This window comes from Odocoileus virginianus, chromosome 14 (assembly GCF_023699985.2).
Source record: "Odocoileus virginianus isolate 20LAN1187 ecotype Illinois chromosome 14, Ovbor_1.2, whole genome shotgun sequence".
Lineage (NCBI taxonomy): Eukaryota > Metazoa > Chordata > Mammalia > Artiodactyla > Cervidae > Odocoileus > Odocoileus virginianus.
This window is the reverse complement of record NC_069687.1, coordinates 30129106-30147553: the sequence shown is the minus strand read 5'-3', so window position 1 is coordinate 30147553 and position 18448 is coordinate 30129106. Positions and strand designations below refer to the sequence as shown.

The window sequence follows — 18448 nt, the reverse complement described above, 5'->3', positions numbered from 1 at the left end:
CTCAGCTCAGAGCTCTGTGATGTCATAGAGGGGTGGGATGGAGGGGGTGGGAGGGAGGGGATATATGTATACTTATGTTGAGCCAACATCCGCTGGATCATCGAAAAAGCAAGAGAGTTCCAGAAAAACATCTATTTCTGCTTTATTGACCATGCCAAAGCCTTTGACTGTGTGGATCACAAGAAACTGTGGAAAATTCTGAAAGACATGGGACTACCAGACCACCTGACCTGCCTCTTGAGAAACCTATATGCAGGTCAGGAAGCAACAGTTAGAACTGGACATGGACCAACAGACTGGTTCCAAACAGGAAAAGGAGTATGTCAAGGCTGTATATTGTCACCCTGCTTATTTAACTTACATGAAGAGTACATTATGAGAAATGCTGGGCTGGAAGAAGCACAAGCTGGAATCAAGATTGCCGGGAGAAATATCAGTAACCTCAGATATGCAAATGACACCACCTTTATGGCAGAAAGTGAAGAGGAACTAAAACGCCTCTTGATGAAAGTGAAAGAGGAGAGTGAATAAGTTGGCTTAAAGCTCAACATTCAGAAAACTAAGATCATGGCATCTGGTCCCATCACTTCATGGGAAATAGATGGGAAAACAGTGGAAGCAGTGTCAGACTTTATTTTTTTGGGCTCCAAAATCAGTGCAGATGGTGATTGCAGCCATGAAATTAAGACTCTTACTCCTTAGAAGGAAAGTTATGACCAGCCTAGATAGTATATTAAAAAGCAGAGACATTACTTTGCCAACAAAGGTCGTCTAGTCAAGGCTATGGTTTTTCCAGTGGTCATGTATGGATGTGAGAGTTGGACTGTGAAGAAAGCTGAGCATCGAAAAATTGATGCTTTTGAACTGTGGTGTTGGAGAAGACTCTTGAGAGTCCATTGAACTGCAAGGAGATCCAACCAGTCCATCCTCAGGAGATCAGTCCATCCTCAGGAGATCAGTCCTGGGTGTTCATTGGAAGGACTGATGCTGAAGCTGAAACTCCAATACTTTGGCCACCTCATGCGAAGAGTTGACTCATTGGAGAAGACCCTGATGCTGGGAGGGATTGGGGGCAGGAGGAGGAGGGGACGACAGAGGATGAGATGACTGGATGGCATCACCGACTCGATGGACATGAGTTTGAGTAAACTCCAGGAGTTGGTGATGGACAGGGAGGCCTGGCATACTGCGATTCATGGGGGCGACTGAACTGAACTGATGTTGCTGTACAACAGAAACTAACAACACTGTAAAGCAATTATCCTCCAATTTAAAAAAATTTTTAAATTTCAAGACTGATGGATTTCTGTGCAAACTATTACTCTCTTATATATGGTTGAGAAAACATGTCTGTTTTTCTCTATCAAAAGGTGGACAATTTTCCAAAGGATTCAAAAGGGAATTTAACTTCCCCATCACTTCATTCTAGACACTACTATCTTCATTTTAACCACAAGACTACTCCTCTGTGCCTAGATGGTGACTGAAACAAAAGTTGTCTGATGAGACTAAGGAATTTGTTAATACAACTGGGAACAGCATTGATCACAACTATAGGAAATATGCCTTTATACTGTCCACATTACCTAAGGATATAAAGAAGGACTAAATGGAGGAATGATAACATAGGAAAACACAGTCCCAAACTACACAGAAGATACCTGGCAAATGTGTTTCAATGACATACGGGGGCAACCCCTTTTTAGTGCTATAGCTTATAATGGCAGATACAATCATACTGGCCAATCTGTCAACAGTTCTTCAAAGGTAGGGTATAGAACATGATAACCTTAGTAAGAGTAACAATAGCTATCATTTACATGATTACTTTGCAAAAAAAAAAAAATTTTTTTTTTTTACTATCTGATTATAAATGAGTATTATCTCATTTAATGCTCACACCACTTCAAAATTAGGCGCTATTGCTTTTATTCTCAGTTTCAAGATTAGGAAATTGCCACCAAGAAAGTTTATTTGACCAAAGTGGCACAATTTAAAAATAAAGAAGGCTGGGTTGACACTCAAGTTCAGTTCCCGGGCTGCATATTAGACAGCACTAATAATTTAAAAAAAAGTCTGACCAACAGACCAACCTTTTTACAACTTAAAAAAATTTTGTTGCCTTTAAAGATGGAACAGTCCTCAGATCAGCCACTGGCATATATGAGCTCCCCCTAGGAAGTCTGAACGGACCAATATGAAAAAAGGCATTCCCTTCTGGCTGTTTGCCCTCACAATATTCCAGGGGAAGGTGGCATTTTATTTCTTTGTCCTTTAAACATGTGAGGCATACACATAGTGAATAAATGTAATGAGCTCACCAGTCCAAAAAAAAAAAAATCCTCTTCCATACAGCTTGGCTAAAGATACCCAGTCAATAACATAAAATGTAAAGATAATTACAGACAAGTGAAGTGGCTATTTTTATACTCAGCTGAGCTGGCAACTCCAGACTGGGTGGAGGTTTCCATGCTTTGGAAACAATATGAAAAAGCAGAACGGCTAGATATTTAAATCCTTCCCCATCACTAGGACATTTCTGTTCCTTAGGAAATTATTCTAATGTCCTGTATACTACCTCTTTCCAAGCTATTAAAAAAAAAAAAAAGAAAAGAAATACTATAATGCTTTACAACCATTACAAGCACTGATATCATAATAAAAGTTTGTCCTAAAACAATCACTAGTGAGACAGTAATGGGGCAGGGGGTGCAGGCAGTATTTGTTCTGGAAGCCACACACAGAAGCACCCGCAGCCAGCAGCCTGCCACCTCAGATATCACCAGGATAGGGTGAGCTACTCTTTGTTTCTTTTGCCACCGTGGACAAAAACACCCATCTGCAATGTAATGAAAATCAAATGCGCTTTGTTCCAAGGGGTATGCACTTAAAATAATCAGGGGTTGTGTTAAAGCAGAGGAAGAAAGCAAGCTTGTTGCCAGACAAGGCACAAGTGGTAACACAGCCGTCCACAGATAGGCTGGGAGACAGGCTGGGACAGGGGTCATCTCTTTCTAGCTTTTAGAGACTCTAGAGGAAAAGCAATAGAAAAAGTCACCAAACAGCACACCAAACATGACCTAAAGTTGTACAGCACAGAAGGAATCTAATTATCAAGGTGTTGCTGACTGGATGTATACACAAGCTTAGTGGAAGAAAGGAGTTTTTCCTTTAAAAAAAAAAAACTCTTAGGAAATCCTGGTTGGTATACAGATACTGGTTAGTGTTTATGCCTATATTTTCTAGTTTCTTCCAATTTAAAAAAAGCTCAAAAGGGACTTCCCTAGTGGTCCAGAGGCCTCCCTGGTGGCTGAGCTGGTAAAGAAGCTGCCTGCAACACAGGAGACCTGGGTTCAATCCCTGAGTCAGGAGGATCCCTGGAGAAGGAAATGGCAACCCACTCCAGTATTCTTGCCTGTAGAATTCCATGAACAGAGGAGCCTGGCGGACTACAATCCACGGGGTTGCAAAGAGTCAGACACGACTCAGTGACTAATATACACTGCTGGGTCCAGTGGTCAGACTCCACACTCCCAGTGCAGGGGACCCAGGTTCGATCCCTGGTCAGGGAACTAGATCCCACATGCTGCAACTAAAGATTCTGCATGCTGAAAGACCCAGCATAGCCAAACAAATTTTTTTTTTTAAGTAAATAATAAAGCTCAAAGGAAAGAAATGTGAAACTTATTTCTCCCCAAAGAAAATTAAGGATTTTTTTTTAAACGAAGATTCAAGAAGGTCCTGAGCATATTCGTCAAAGTAACTTGCATCCACGATGAACGTGGATTGAGCCCAAAATAAGATTCACTTGGAGACAGAATGGTAGGCGTCTCCCCACCTAGCTGGGGGTGAGGCCTTCCTGACATGGTTCAACATGGGACCTCAGGGCCCCACATATGTTTACAGCCCTTGTACAACATAGTTTTGAACTGTGCAAGTCCACTTACATGCAACTTTCTTTCAATAAATAGATTGGAAAGCCTTTTGGAGATTTGGGACAATTTGAAAAACCTTACCGAAGAAAAATGTAGCCTAGAAATATAAAAAAAATTTTTTTAAAGGTATATCATCAACACATAAAACGTGCAGATACTAGTCTATCCTTAAATAGGCATAAGGTGGGTATGATATTTAATATAAAACTAATAATGCATTAGGTTTCTTACTGTTTTCTAACTTTGCTTTCAAAAAAAATTACAGCATGCCTCTCTCTCATAATAGGAGAAACTGCCTATCAGCCTATCAACATGCTAAGCAGCTTTGTTTAAAAAAGTAACAGTTTTAAATACTGCATTATGAATATAACTGTAATACTGTATGCCATAAAATTTTATAAAGATTCATTCATTAGTGTCTAGGCTACACTACCATGAAGCAGTTGTATCAGTTATACTAAGCCACCTTAAAGCAATCACACCACTGTTTCTTCCTATAAATATGAATTTTTTCACAACTTTTCATTTTTGATGTCCAGTGTTAGTAATACATATAACATCAGCGGTGTTTTATACCATAAGACTATACTGATGTGGATACTGATAATTAATCACATAAACAGACAATGTAAACTTAGGGTATCAATACATATACAGTACTGGAAGTGTCTTTTCTCTTCCTTACACTATTTCCTTAATATTTCTTTTCTCTAGCTTACTTTATTGTAAGGCTACAATATACAACTGCACTCATTTCACATGCTAGCAAAGTAATGCTCAAAATTCTCCAGGCTAGGCTTCACCAGTACGTGAACTGAGAACTAACAGATGTTCAAGTTGGATTTAGAAAAGGCAGAGGAACCAGAGATCTAATTGCCAACATCCACTGAATCATAAAAAAAGCAAGAGAATTCAAGAAAAACATCTACTTCTGCTTCACTGACCATGCTAAAGCCTTTGACTGTGTGGATCACAACAAACTGTGGAAAATTCTTAGAGATGAGAATACCGGGCTATCTTACTACCTCCTGAGAAATCTGTATGCAGGTCAAGAAGCAACAGTTAGAACAGGACAAGGAACAATGGATGGTTCAAAATTTGGAAAAGAGTATGTCAAGGCTGTATACGGTCAACCTGCTTATTTAACTTACATGCAGAGTACATCATGCAAAATTCCTGGCTGGCTGAAGCACAACCTGGAATCAAGCTTGCCGGGAGAAATATCAATAACCTCAGATATGCAGATGACACCACCCTTATGGCAGAAAATGAAGAGGAACTGAAGAGCCTCTTGATGAAAATAAAAGAGGAGAGCGAAAAAGTTGGCTTTTTATAAAACTCAACATTCAGAAAACCAAGATCATGGCATCTGGTCCCATCACTTCACAGCAAATAGATGGGGAAACAATGGAAACAGTGACAGACTTTATTTTCTTGGGCTCCAAAATCACTACAGATAATGACTGCAGCCATAAAATTAAAAGATGCTTGCTCCTTGGAAGGAAAGCTATAACAACCTAGAGAGCATATTAAAAAGCAGAGACATTACTTTGCTAACAAAGGTCCATCTAGTCAAAGCTATGGTTTTTCTAGGAGTCAGGTATGGATATGAGAGTTGAACCATAAAGAAAGCTGAGTGCTGAAGAATTAATGCTTTTGAACTGTGGTGCTGGAAAAGACTCTTGAGAGTCCCTTGGACTGCAAGGAGATCCAACCAGTCAATCCTAAAGGAAATCAATCCTGAATATTCATTGGAAGGACTGATGCTGAAGCTCTAATATTTCAGCCACCTGATGCAAAGAGCCCATTCATTGGAAAAGACCCGATGCTGGGAAAGATTGAAGGCAGGAGGAAAAGGGGATGACAGAGACGAGATGGTGGATGGCATCACTGACTCAATGGATATGAATCTGAGCAAGCTCTGGGAGATGGTGAAGGAAGAGGGACAGGGAAGCCTGGCGTGCTACAGTCCATGGGGTCACAGAGTCAGAGACGACTGAGCAACTGAACAACAACAATAAATAACATCTATAACATACAAAATATGTGCTAATTGACAATTTGTGTTATCAGTAAGGCTTCCCATCAACAGTAGGCTATTAGAAGTTAAGTTCTAGGGGAGTCAAAGAGATACACAGATTTTTCAACTTGGTGGTAGTGGGGTGGGAGGTACCCCCTAAACCCCTACACGGTTCAAGGGTCAACTATGTTTTGCTTCTGGCTGCCTTTGGTAAGGAAGAAAGAAAAAGCAACCCACAAGTCCATTAGCCTTCCAGCTCAGAGGTTCCCACGTCCTCTGGGGCAGCTGGGAGGAGCCACTGTGAACAGGCTGCTTCTCCCACCAGTGAAATGTCTATGGGTCAAAACCATCCACCCAAAGTCAGCACTCCCTTTCATTTTTGAAAAGCCATCAATCACAAACAGGTCAACTCTCGTAGGAGGAGATGGTCAAGTTATGTGAGCCTTCTCATCAAATGAAGAGGCTCAGCACAGATCTTGTTAACTCACTGACAAAGCTTGACAAATGGGTTTGTTTATGTGGTTCTTGCCTAGCAGGATCCCAAGGGCCTGAGTTCCAGTTCCTTTTCCAACCTTCCTGTTGCTGCTCAAAGCCATCTGCCTCACCTCGGACTCCCCATCAGACTCCACTGCACCAAGTCCGAGTTTATACCAGTCTTCTTCATTCATAATACTTGTCCTTAGCTACCTGTGGGACTCCCAAGGTCACTGTCTATATCAGAGAGAAAAAGAAAAGGACAACATCTAGAAGCCCTGTGCCAAGAGGAGCCAGAACTGAGGCTCACCTCTACCTTCGCCTCTTACTGACCGTGCCACTTTCAGAGGGCTCATTTCTCTTTCCGAGACCTCAATATCTGCTATCAGTTGAGTTCCCCCCACCACCCCACTCCAACCACTGGAGCCTTGTACTCCAGTGGAATGAAAATATGTTAACCTCATTAAAACTCAAAGCTCCATGAAGGCAGGCATTGCTGTTCATCCCAAGATCTTCTGTTTACCACTCAATGACCCCACCAGCATGTACTGCTCACAAGGGATTTGGTGCTGAGTAAGATGGCCCAGACCTCCGGAAATCTGCCAGTCTAGAAGCAAAGTGACTGGTGCAGAGAAGGTGCTCAAGTCAAATTCAAAGGACTTGTCGAAAAAAGCTTACATTATTCATCTTCTGTTATAGCCAGGTCACCATCCCTTTTGGCCCAAATATTCATTAAAGAGATAGAGGATGTCACCTAAGATGGATAGTGACAGAACAAGCTCCTGAGCAAGGCTGATGACCGTGGGATGACTCTCTCCCAGCACTTGCTACTTCCCAGGGATGGGCTAGTTCCTCTGGAAAAGCCAGCTGCTATTTGAGAACCAGTTCCCCAGCTAGGAAATGTGACCCTGTCTTCCTCGGGTCCCTTTTGGAGGGAGCCCCATAGGCTAGGAGACTGAGAGGAGGACACAGAGAATTGGAGATATTCCCCCTATCTGGTTGAGCAGTCAGAGATTGACCCCGTGAGCTTAGAAGTGTCACGTGCTGGACCCAGGGACATCTTCGTTCCCTCCTTCAACAGTTACAGGAGGAAGCTGCTGTCCGCTGGAGAGCAGAAAATGGTATGCGCCAGCACTAGACAAAGAAATATCCCTGGAGTGAGGAACTCAAGACCCAGCCTTAGAATCCAGCACATCTCTGTAAAACAGTCATACGACAGGTTTACTACTTATTACTTCTAAATAGCATTTTACTGCCTCCAATAGAAATAGTTCCTAAAAACCGTCAATGGTATATAAACTGGTTTTCCTACTGAAGGTATAAGACCCACAGTTATTACTTTCCACTCTTGTAGGATAAGGCTTCCCAGGTGGCGCTAGTGGTAAAGAATCTGCCTGCAATACAAGAGACGCAGGAGACTCGGGTTCTATCTCCGGGTCAGGAAGATCCCCTAGAGGATGAAATGGCAACACACTCCAGTATTTGATGCCTGAAAAATCCCATGGGCAGAGGAGCCTGGTGGGCTACAGTCCATGAGGTCGCAAAGGGTCACACATGACTGAGCAACGGCACACACGCATGTATGATATTGTCAGGTCTGAGGAACAGTGGCACTTGTTAGAAAACAGACTCCCTTGTCATTGTACTCCCGACCTTATAAGGCGGCTGTTAAAAGTAAACAGGACAAATGCAACAAGATCTAGGTACATTCAACAGATCTTGGGTTAATCTGGGGATTCCAAAGATGTTCACAACTGGGCTGAGCCCAGGGACTTCCACGAACCTTTTGAAACCAACAAAGATTACAAGTGGATAGCATCATTGCATATAAGTGAATTTCCCTCTAGGAAAAGCGGTCCAACACCTGCATCCAATTTGCAAAAATGTCCATTTTTAACTCAGAAATATTTAAGAATTCCTGCTAGATGGCCTGCCTCGGTCTGCAAAATGAACTTCTCTTGGAGGAAAACACTTGACTCTGTGCTGCCCTAGAGCGAAGGAAGCTGCTCAGCCTTTTATTCCCCACCAGTGCGCTCTGCCAAGGCTTTCTTTCCTGGCTGGGTTTCTGTCATTTCAGCCAGCAAAAGGAAATGGACAGACGCAGTGAAAGTGAAAAGAGAGATGCTGCTGGGGTTGTTAATTCTAGAGTCATTTAGCTCTTTAAAAAGAAAACATTCTGGATTAAGCAAACTGAGTTCATCTAGAAGGAAAGGAAAAAAAAAACAGTAACTGTAGATTGATATCGCTGTTACCAACTGCAATACTTAACAGGGATAGGAAGAGTTAAGGTTAGAAAAGTAATTATTGACAGTGAGGAAAACTGACATGGTAGAAGACAAAATGCTTATGCTCGATTACTTGATGATAAATTTTGCTGTTTACTAAATGTCAATTTAAGAAAAAAATAAAGGAAAAATTATGTATTTTCTTGCACAGTATAATAAACTCTTTGGCCTACAACCAACTTTTCTCACAACTGGATTCTGTTCATTTAGAAGCAGGGAGGAACAAGTCATGAACTCCCAAAGACTGCCCCTTACCCAGGGGTGACGATGGCTGTGGAATTTACAAGGCAAGACAAGGTTTCCAGTGAAGGCCAGTCACTACAGGAAGAACTGGACTAGGTCCCAGGTTCAGGTTAGATGAGGTGAGACCTATCACACAAAACCAGCTGGTGAAGCAGGCAAGACCCAGGAACTGTTCCAAAGGCCGGAAGCAGGTTTTTAAACTATAGAGAAAGCTCAGAAGGTAAAGAGTCTGCCTGCAGTGAGGGAGACCCGGGTTCGATCCCTGGGTCGGGAAGATCCTCTGGAGAAGGAAATGGCAACCCACTCCAGTAGTCTTGCCTGGAAAATCCCATGGACGGAGGAGCCTGGTAGGCCTCAGTTCACGGGGTCACAGAGTCGGACATGAGTGAAGTGACTTAGCACGCACACACCTCTTTAAAGACCCAACCTCCAAATGCAATCACATTCTGAATCACTGGGAATGAGGATTCAATATATAAATATTTTGTCTTGGGGGGGAGGGGCAGTGGCGAAGGCATACAAAATCCAGCCCATAACAGTTGCCTAAACTTCACTCTTTGCAACTAAACAGTTTCAAATAAAAAGAAAGAAAGAAAGAAAACCAAGGCTCAGAGAGGCGATCTGACTTCCCTGAAAAGGAATACATCTTCTGAGCTTCAGCCTGCATTTGGGTAACTACCTTCACTCCTCAGAACTTCTGATTTCTGTTTCAATTCTCCTCCAGACTCCCAAAAGTTCAATATCTGATGAACATCCTGAAGGGCTTTATGGCAACACGGGAGGGTGCGTGGGTGTGTGTAGTTCAATGTTAACCACCTACTATGTGACAGACACTCAACTATACACAGAATATAAAACTGAAGAATGAGGCATACTTCAGTGAGAAGGGGTTTTGTTTTAAAACACATGGTAAGTCCGTAAAATTACTTGCTAAAATATTGATTATATTTACTAACACCCATCAGTGAGCCTGATGTCAAAGGCTGGAGCAGTCTGTTCATTGTAGATGGCTGGAGTTGGGAAACAGTTTGATTAACAATCTTTCATTAAACTACTACCAACTGTACTTTTCAGCTCATGGGTAGCAATAAAAGAAGAAATAATCTCTAAATCATGCAGCATCTTCATGATTTTCTTAAAAGGATACCACCAGTATCATACACCTATGTAAATCATTAATGGGGGGGGGATTTAGAATCCTTTTCACTATCACCCATTTAAAATACACCCAAGAGGCCTTTGATATATTTAGCTTTGTCTTGTCAACTCCTATATTCATCATTTCTTCTATACAGAGGATATTCAGTTGACTTCTAGCAAAATAATGCACAGCACTAATAGTGAATGCTTTCAGTACCGTAAGTTAACGACTTTCTGATGTGACAGTTTTTCTTTTACATATTTCTGGGTATACTATTTTATATGTTGGTTGCTCCTGAATCTTCAGATTAAGGTCACCATTCCCCTCAACCAGAGAAAAACAAAAACATGACCTCAGGATGAATGCACAAAAATCAAAGCAATGATGAATAAACCCTCTGCAACAATTCAGAGACATACCCTTTCTGTTCTTGGAAATTCAGTGTGGTGGGTGTTACTCGAGATTATTTCTAGTCTGTTTGGATCCTGTATGGAATGGAGAATGAGTATCACTTGGTCATGCTCATCCACAGCTGAACTGTTGGAAAGCTAAGGTACTAAGAAAAGGAAAGATGGGTGTGCTTCTGAGCATATTACTTGTTTTCCTCTGAATTCAGGTTAAGGCAAATGTTGCAGAAAAATCTGAAGACACAAGTGTTTTGTGGGATAGATCACACGGATTTAATAGAGTGCTCTGTTTATAAGAACCTGTATTTTTTATCCTGATGGAACCTGTAAATATGACATCTGGGGCACTCAACTGCAGCTGAGGTAATAGCCAGCACCATTAAGGATATCCAGTATGAGCTAAGAGAAATTTTAAGTAGAACATCACAACAAAAGGCATGAAATTCAAATATTTGAGTACTTACTGTGTGCAACACTGTTCTTAACACTACCAATTCAATAGTAAACAAGAGAGACAAAATCCCAGTCTTCATGGAGCACAGATTCTAGTGCAGACAGACTACTAACGTGAACTAAATTAACTCCTGGCAAATTAGAAGGCGATTAAGTGCTAGGAAGAAAATAAAGGAAAAAACGGGAAATTCCCTGGGGGTCCAGTGGTTAGGACCCAGAGTTTTCACTGCCAAGGGCACAGGTTCGATCCCTGGTCCAAAAGAAAAAACAAAAAAAAGAAGAAGAGAGAAGAGCACCAGGGTGTGCCAAAAGAGGTGGCCAGAGAAGACGATTTCTGAGTGAAGAGCTGAGGGGTTGAGTGGCATTGCCCTGGAGACATCAAGGAGAAGAGTGATCCAAACAATGGGGAACAGTAAATGCAGTGGCTCTGAGGCAGGAGTGTGCCTGGCAACTTGAAGTAACAATGAGGAAACCAAAGGGTTTTAATGCCTTAAACTGCTTCCAGATTAACAGAGTTAGAATCAGATGGAAAAATGTCATGAACACAGCCATATTTTCATACATGCATAGGGCAGGAACATGCCTCTGTAAATGGGTGGTGGCTCAGACAGTAAAGAATCTGCCTGCAATGCCAGGGGCCTGGGTTGGAAAGATCCCCTGGGGAAGGGAACAGCTACCCACTCCAGTATTCCTGCCTGGAGAATTCCATGGACAGAGGAGCCTGGCAGGTTGCAGCCCATGGGGTTGCAAAGAGTCAGACACGACTGAGTTTCACTTCACTTAAGCCCCTAATCTTTCCAAGCTTGAAGAAATGAGGAAGAGAAGGTTGAGCAAGTAATCCAGGGTTACACCTGGATGACCAGCAAGAAAAGGCTTTAGTATAAATATCCCAAACTCGCATCACACTTTTGTGTCAAGCTTTGATCCCTGGGTTGGGAAGATCCCCTGGAGAAGTGAAAGGCTACCCATTCCAGTATTCTGGCCTAGAGAATTCCATGGACTGTATAGTCCATGGGGTTGCAAAGAGTCGGACACACCTGAGTGACTTTCACTTTCACACTTTAAAATTAAGAGGCACTCTTGTTTTTCTAAAAAGAAAAAAAAAACTGAAAAAAACTGAAGAACTCAGCCAACTAACATAACCTTAAAAGCTAGAACTGATCAATTTCACTTGTCATTCAGCAAGTAACTGAGAGACCCTACATATACCCTACATACGTGGCTGAAGAAGAAATAATAAATGCTTCATTATCGAGATCCCACTACCCAGCAATCAATTGTATAGGTGTGTTTCACAGAGAAATTGCTCAAGGAGAACACATTTCAGAACTTGACTGTAGCACTGTTAAGTAAAAAAAAAAAAAAAAGTAGAAAAAGATCAACTGTCCTATGCAAAAAAAGTGTAACAGTGAAAAACTGGAAACTCTCAAATTTTCTCTTGGCAAGGGAAAGAGCATGCTATAATTTATTCATACACTAGAATTCTCTGCAGCAGCTAAAGTAAATAAGATCTACAGGCATCTCAAACACATACTGACAAATTTAAAAATGCAAGCTGTATGTATATAGAATCATGCTACTTAAATAAAATGTTAAGCTTGGGGATATGGTTTGTGGATATGTAACACAGAAGTACAAACATGTTCGGACACTCTGTATACTGACTTCACAGTAGTGGTTATCTGAGGATGGACGCAGAAGAGGAGGGATGGATAAAATATTTCAGTTGCAGTTTATTTTTAACAAGAGGGGGATATGAAGCAAATATAGAAAGATCAGTAACTCAAACATAAGTAGTGGAAAATGGAAGCCTTATTATGTTCTCTTTATGTATGTTTGAAAATTTTCATACTTTTATGAAAAAAAAAAAAAAACAGAAAGGATAGAAAGACGAGATAGACAAAGCTCCTCCACCACATTCCAGTAACTTCAAGGCCAAGTTTCCCTAACTTTCAAAGCTCAGGTTCTTCACCCTTAAGAGGTGAGCGATGCTAGATGTGCCTGCCTCAAAGATGCTACAGAAGTGGCAGTCTGGAGACAGAACTTCATTGTCAGATACAATACTGGCAGAAAAGGACACTACATCTTGTCCCCACTGAATCTCCAGGGCCCAGCAGCCATTACTTTATTTCATTTTCACAGATAATAGTGATAAGATTTTTCAACAGGGTTATATCCCCTCCCCCTCAAAAAAGGCATTAAAAACACATTTAGATGTAAATGTGTAATAAGTGTAAATGAGTGTAAATGACACAATAAATGCTTTACTGAAACATCTCAATGAATGTAGACAGCCCAGAATGGGACCACCTCTCCCACTCCCACTCCAAGTCATGCAAGGACTAATTAAAAACTGTAAGAACAGGATAAATTTCCTCACATAAAATCAACTATTTTACATGCAGAAGAGAAAAAAAATATGACCAGTTAGGAATCACTAAGAAAGGATAATCAGATTACATCCATCAGTAATAAAATTCCCAGACACGTCTGTAAACAGGACTTCGCAGGGTCGAGACCAAGCAATCAAAATCCAGCCTCCCTGTGATGCGCTCTCTGCTTTGAAAGTTTGTCCAAACCTCAAGAAGGTGAAACTCTCCTTGCTAAAATGAGTCTTACTGATCGACAAAACCAACTCCTCCCTCTGTCAGGCTCTGACGAGCTTGAGATCACATTCTCCAGAGAAGTGGCAATGTTTCCCCATCCCAGGGCGCTCGGGAGTCTCCACTCCCGGAAAGAAAACAGATCCCATCTAAATCACCTGTGAGCCTGCGGCCAAGCGAAGCCGCAGGTCCAGGTGAGCGACCTCGAGTTCGCATACTTCCCCAATCATCGGAAACGAAGTTGCGCTGAGCCTGGCTCTTCGGAGAAGCGCAAGCCTGGCCACTGAACTCAGGCGCTGGGAGATCACTTGCAACCTCTCCACTTCACCCTCGGCTCCACACGCCGCGTCTGCGGTCTCTCCCGGCTCTCAGCCCCACCCCCCTCCACAAAAGCGGGGTACGAGGTCCAGAGCAAAGGAGAGCGCGAGCCCAGGGTTAGCAGACGAACTCTGCAAACTGCAGAAACTAAACCGCGGGCACACAACCTGCCCGAGTCAGCAGCGAAGGGAGGACGGTGGGTTAGGGAGGGTACCCACCCTCCTGGGCAGAGGATGGGGTAGATGGCGGGCGGGCGCCCCTCTTGCGGCTCCAAGAACTCCCTCTTCCCGAAGTCTGCCCGAACTCCAGCATCCCTCCTCCCGGCCCTCCTCGGAGCTGTGGTGGGGGAAAGGACCCGCAAGATGGGGGAGCGGGAGGGTTGGGGGGCAGTTGCAGGCCCAGAGTGGTCCCGCCTGCACCCTGAGGGCTCCTGGAGTCGGGAAGAGAACAATAGCGGACCCTCAGTCGCCCGAGCCCTCCGAGTCTCCCGCTCGCGCCTTCCTCCCCAGCTCCTCCAAGTTCAGCGCGGAGGCGGGTCGAGTCCAGAATCGGGGACCTGGGGTAGTCAGACGCCGGGCGGCCCGGGCAGGTGGGACTGGGAGCGGGCTCGGGGTACCCAGAACGCCCCGCCGGGAGTCGGGGGACTGGCCATTCATTGCCACCCGCGGTCCCTCCGCACCTACCCCTGCCCCAGCCGGCCTGCGAGTGGCGGGGAATCAGCAGCAGAAAGCCCCTCTCGTAACTTGGCGCGCCCCCCCCCCCGACTCGGACCCCCATCATTCCCCCTCTCCCTCAGTTCTCCGCTTGCCCTCTGCAGACACTTGGCGGCAGGCGGGGAAAGGGACTGGTGGTGGGACCCTCGCAGCCACTCCGCCCTGCGCGTCCTCCGCGCCTCCTACCCTCATCGGAGTCCCAGACACAAAGGCGAGGATCTGAGCCGAGGACCCCGCGCCTGGAAGCCTCCCGACTCCCGGCGCAGCGCACTCACCCCATCTAGGCGGCGGCAGCGGCTCCCCGGGTCGGCCCCGCTGGCTGCGCCACCCCGCCCGCCGCTTCCCCAGGAAAACGCGGCCGCCGGGCTCGCTTCCTGCTCGGCTTCCTGCGCCTCGGTCCCTCCTCCTCCTCCTCCCCCCGCCGCTGCGGGGGTCCGTGGGCGCCGCGGCTCCCGGGCTGGGCCGGCGGGGCGGGGGCGGCGGCAGCACCACCACGTGGCCGCCCGGCGCCGGCCCCCGCCGACCCGGATCCCGCGGGAGCCGGGAGGGAGGTGCTAACCATTCCCCTCCTCTTCCACCGCGCGCGGCCCCAAATTCCGCGAGTCAGGTGATCCGGCCCCGCGCTCCGGCCGCAACCTGCGGGAGCTGCTCCCGCCCCGCGCGCCCCACGCGTCCGCAGCCTGCTTGTAGTTTTCCGCGGATCGTGGGATTCTGCCCCGTGGATCTGCTTGCATCATCGTCACCTGAAGCTAATGGAAACCACCGGTGTTCTGACCCCCCGGATTTTAGAAAGGATGAGATCCTGAATAGTATTCATTTCTGGTTAACGTCCAAAGTCGTTTGTGGTCGTGTTGGTGTTTGCAAGTCACTAATCCAAGCGCCTTCTACCCAGAATCAAATCGATCATAGTTTCCAAAATTATTGAACAGAAAGGAAACTAAAACCTGCTGAGTCTCTGGACTGAACCAGTTGGTCGGAGCGACTTTCCTAACGTTCATCAGGTGGCAAGAGAAAACTACCAGCGTTCAGCGCTGCTCGCGAGTTAGGAAGGAGACGCCTACTGTCTGAACTGAGAGGCTCGGTGCGGAACGCCCTCCCTGTGGGGTCTGGGATGCCGAGGGGCCGGCCCCAGCACCCCCGGAGCTCCTCTCCCTTCCTCAGCCCCCTGAGCCCCTGCATTTGAATCGTAATGGACTCTTGCTTCAATTCCCAAGGATTTCCAAGCTCTCCGCCTCTCCTTTAATTTGGGACGCCTTTGCGATTCATTCTGGTCATGCCAACCAGCTATGACTTTAAAAGTCTTTTCACCAAAGCCCCTGTGTTCTGTTAACTCCAAGTCCTTTGCAGGAAGCTTTCTGGAATATGTGGTATGAGTCCCTTTTTGGTGAAATCAAATCGAAAGCAATTGAAAAAAAAAATCCAATACAAATGAAATTCACCTAAGTTCAGTTTATAATGGCTTAAACAGATCCCCAGGACTGCCAGTTAAACTTTACCTGCACCCCTACCTCCCCATTACCACCACCAGCAGCAGCAAGCCAAAGGAACAGCCTGCCTTAGCTTTAACAGGTGACATCAGAGACAAAAGCTGTGTAACTAGCTGCATGGTCTTCCCTTCCTAAATCATAGGTCAGCAATTCCTTGGCGAAGTGATGAATAGCTGGTTTAAAGCAAGGTGTACATTCTTCCTGTCTTTTATCCCTCTCAAATAAAATCACCCTCTAAAAGACACCTGAACTGATAAACTTTTTGGTTTAATGCTGACGATTTCCACAGTACAGTTATTCATTGCAGTTCGCATGAATGGTGTAATGTAGGGTATCTATTGGGAACAATACCGCCACGTGTTAGTTTTCTGTTCCCCTTTCACCAGGTCAGTCTCAGCTGAACAGTGGCAGCTGGGAAGCTGTGCACTGGAGCACACTGTCTTGTGCTGCCTTGAAAAGTTGTGTGTTGTGCCTAGTCGCTCAGTGGTGTTCAGCTCTTTGTGACCCCCATGGACTGCAGCCCTCCAGGCTCCTCTGTCCATGGGGCTTCTCCAGGCAAGAATATTGGAGTGAGTTGCCGTGCCCTCCTCCACAGGATCTCCCCACCCCAGGGATGGAACCTACCTCTCTTGCCTCTCCTGCTTTGCAGGCGGGTTCTTTTACCACTAGCGCCATCTGGGAAGCCCCAGCTACAGAATATGCCCCGCCTCCCACCAACCCAGGGATTGAACCCAGGTCTCCCACATTGCAGGGGGGATGGGGGGGGGGGTGGAGGGATTGGGGGGCTGGGGGGTGGATTCTTCACCATCTGAGCCACCAGTGAAGCCCACCTTGGAAAGTTAACATGTGGGGATTCTATACCTGGGGCTTCCCAGGTGGTGTTAGTGGTAAAGAACCTTGCCTGGAGAATCCCATGGACAGAGAAGCCTGGTGAGATACAGTCCCTAGGGTCGCAAAGAGTCGGACTGAAGCGACCTCACACACACCCGTTCTGTAGTTGAGGGAGTTAAAATAGCATAACAATAATTGTGTAAGGCTTCCCTGGTGGCTCAGATGGTAAAGAATCTCCCTGCAATGCCGGAGATCCAGGTTCGATCCCTGGATTAGGAAGATCTCCTGGAGAAGGGAATGACAACCCACTCCGGTATTCATACCTGGAGAATTCTGTGGACAGAGGAGCCTGGCAGACTACAGTCCATGGTGCCTCAAAGAGTTGGATACAACTCTGTGTGTTTAACACACACAGGGTCATCAGCCTTTTTTATTCATAAAATAAACATTATTCATGGAATAAATTATTTTTCCTCTTTTACACAACCAGACCCTGTCCCAGCCACCTTCCCGGGAGTCCACCCGCCTTTGTCAGCTCTGAATGGTTCCCACAGGGGGCTTGTGTGATTATTCTCCTTAATTTATAATCCCACCTTCTCCATCAGCAAGTCCAGCTCTGAGTGAGAGATTGTTGTGGAGGAAAGGACTCTTATAGTTAATCCACTGTGCTAAGACCCTTTGCCAGATCTCCCCCTCTATCGAAATGCAGACCACCAGCCTCAGACCACAACTAAAGTTCTGCCACCTGTAGGGAGATTGGTGGTCAAGTGTATGTCTGAGCAGTGTCTTCTCATTGGTTGTTTTCACCCAGGCCTTTTAGAAAATGTTAATTGGGATTGGAATACATTGATGAGACCCTCTGATGGAGACCTGACCCAGGTGAAAGGGTTTGAGACATGGAAGCATCTCAACTGTATAAAACTTTGGGGGCTGTAAACAGCATGTTGAACTTCAATAGGAGAATAACCCCCAAATCAAAGTAACTATGGTGTGATATATGGTATTGGGAGTAAGAAGAGTCAGGGGACCAGATTTCTCAACCCTTCTGTTTGACTCACTTTCCATTTGAACTTCACCACATGTTTGGGTCTCTCCTTGCCCACTTTCCCAGTCAGTAGAAGAGAATACTGAATTACATGGCCTCTAGCATCCTAAGACCATTCCTTTCGTTTGTACAGCTTTCACCGGCTATGTGGCCCTCACATGTGTTTGGCAAAGTATCTGATCTAGCAGGTCAGTCTTGTCATACCTACAAGATTGTAAATCCTAAGAGTCTTGCCATCCAGGACTTAGCATGATCCATAAATGAAATCCATCGGTTGGCAGGGCTCAATTTTCATTTTTGAAATTAAATAATGTCACATCCCTTCTTTCTTGCTCCATCTCTTACCAATATCAGTTCTTTCCAAATTAAGGACTTTTTAAGTTTGAGGAACCAAAGCTAAGACTTGTTGGGATTTAAAAAAACTGTCCCTGAAGGAGAAAATACAGATGGCCAAAAAGTGCCAGAGCCAAAACTACCCCTCCACTTTCTTTGG

The 18448-nt window shown here is 45.0% G+C and overlaps 1 protein-coding gene across 2 annotated transcripts in view; it reads right to left on the bottom strand.

The window, feature by feature from the left end:
* Positions 1-14963, bottom strand: part of RAI14 (retinoic acid induced 14) — a 159927-nt gene extending 144964 nt beyond the window's left edge. The window contains exon 1 of one of the 2 annotated variants that reach the window (XM_020891503.2): positions 14868-14963. The gene's annotated coding sequence lies outside the window, so the exon portion shown is untranslated. The other variant, XM_020891508.2, reaches the window with a different exon arrangement.
* Between the last annotated feature and the right edge of the window lie 3485 nt (positions 14964-18448).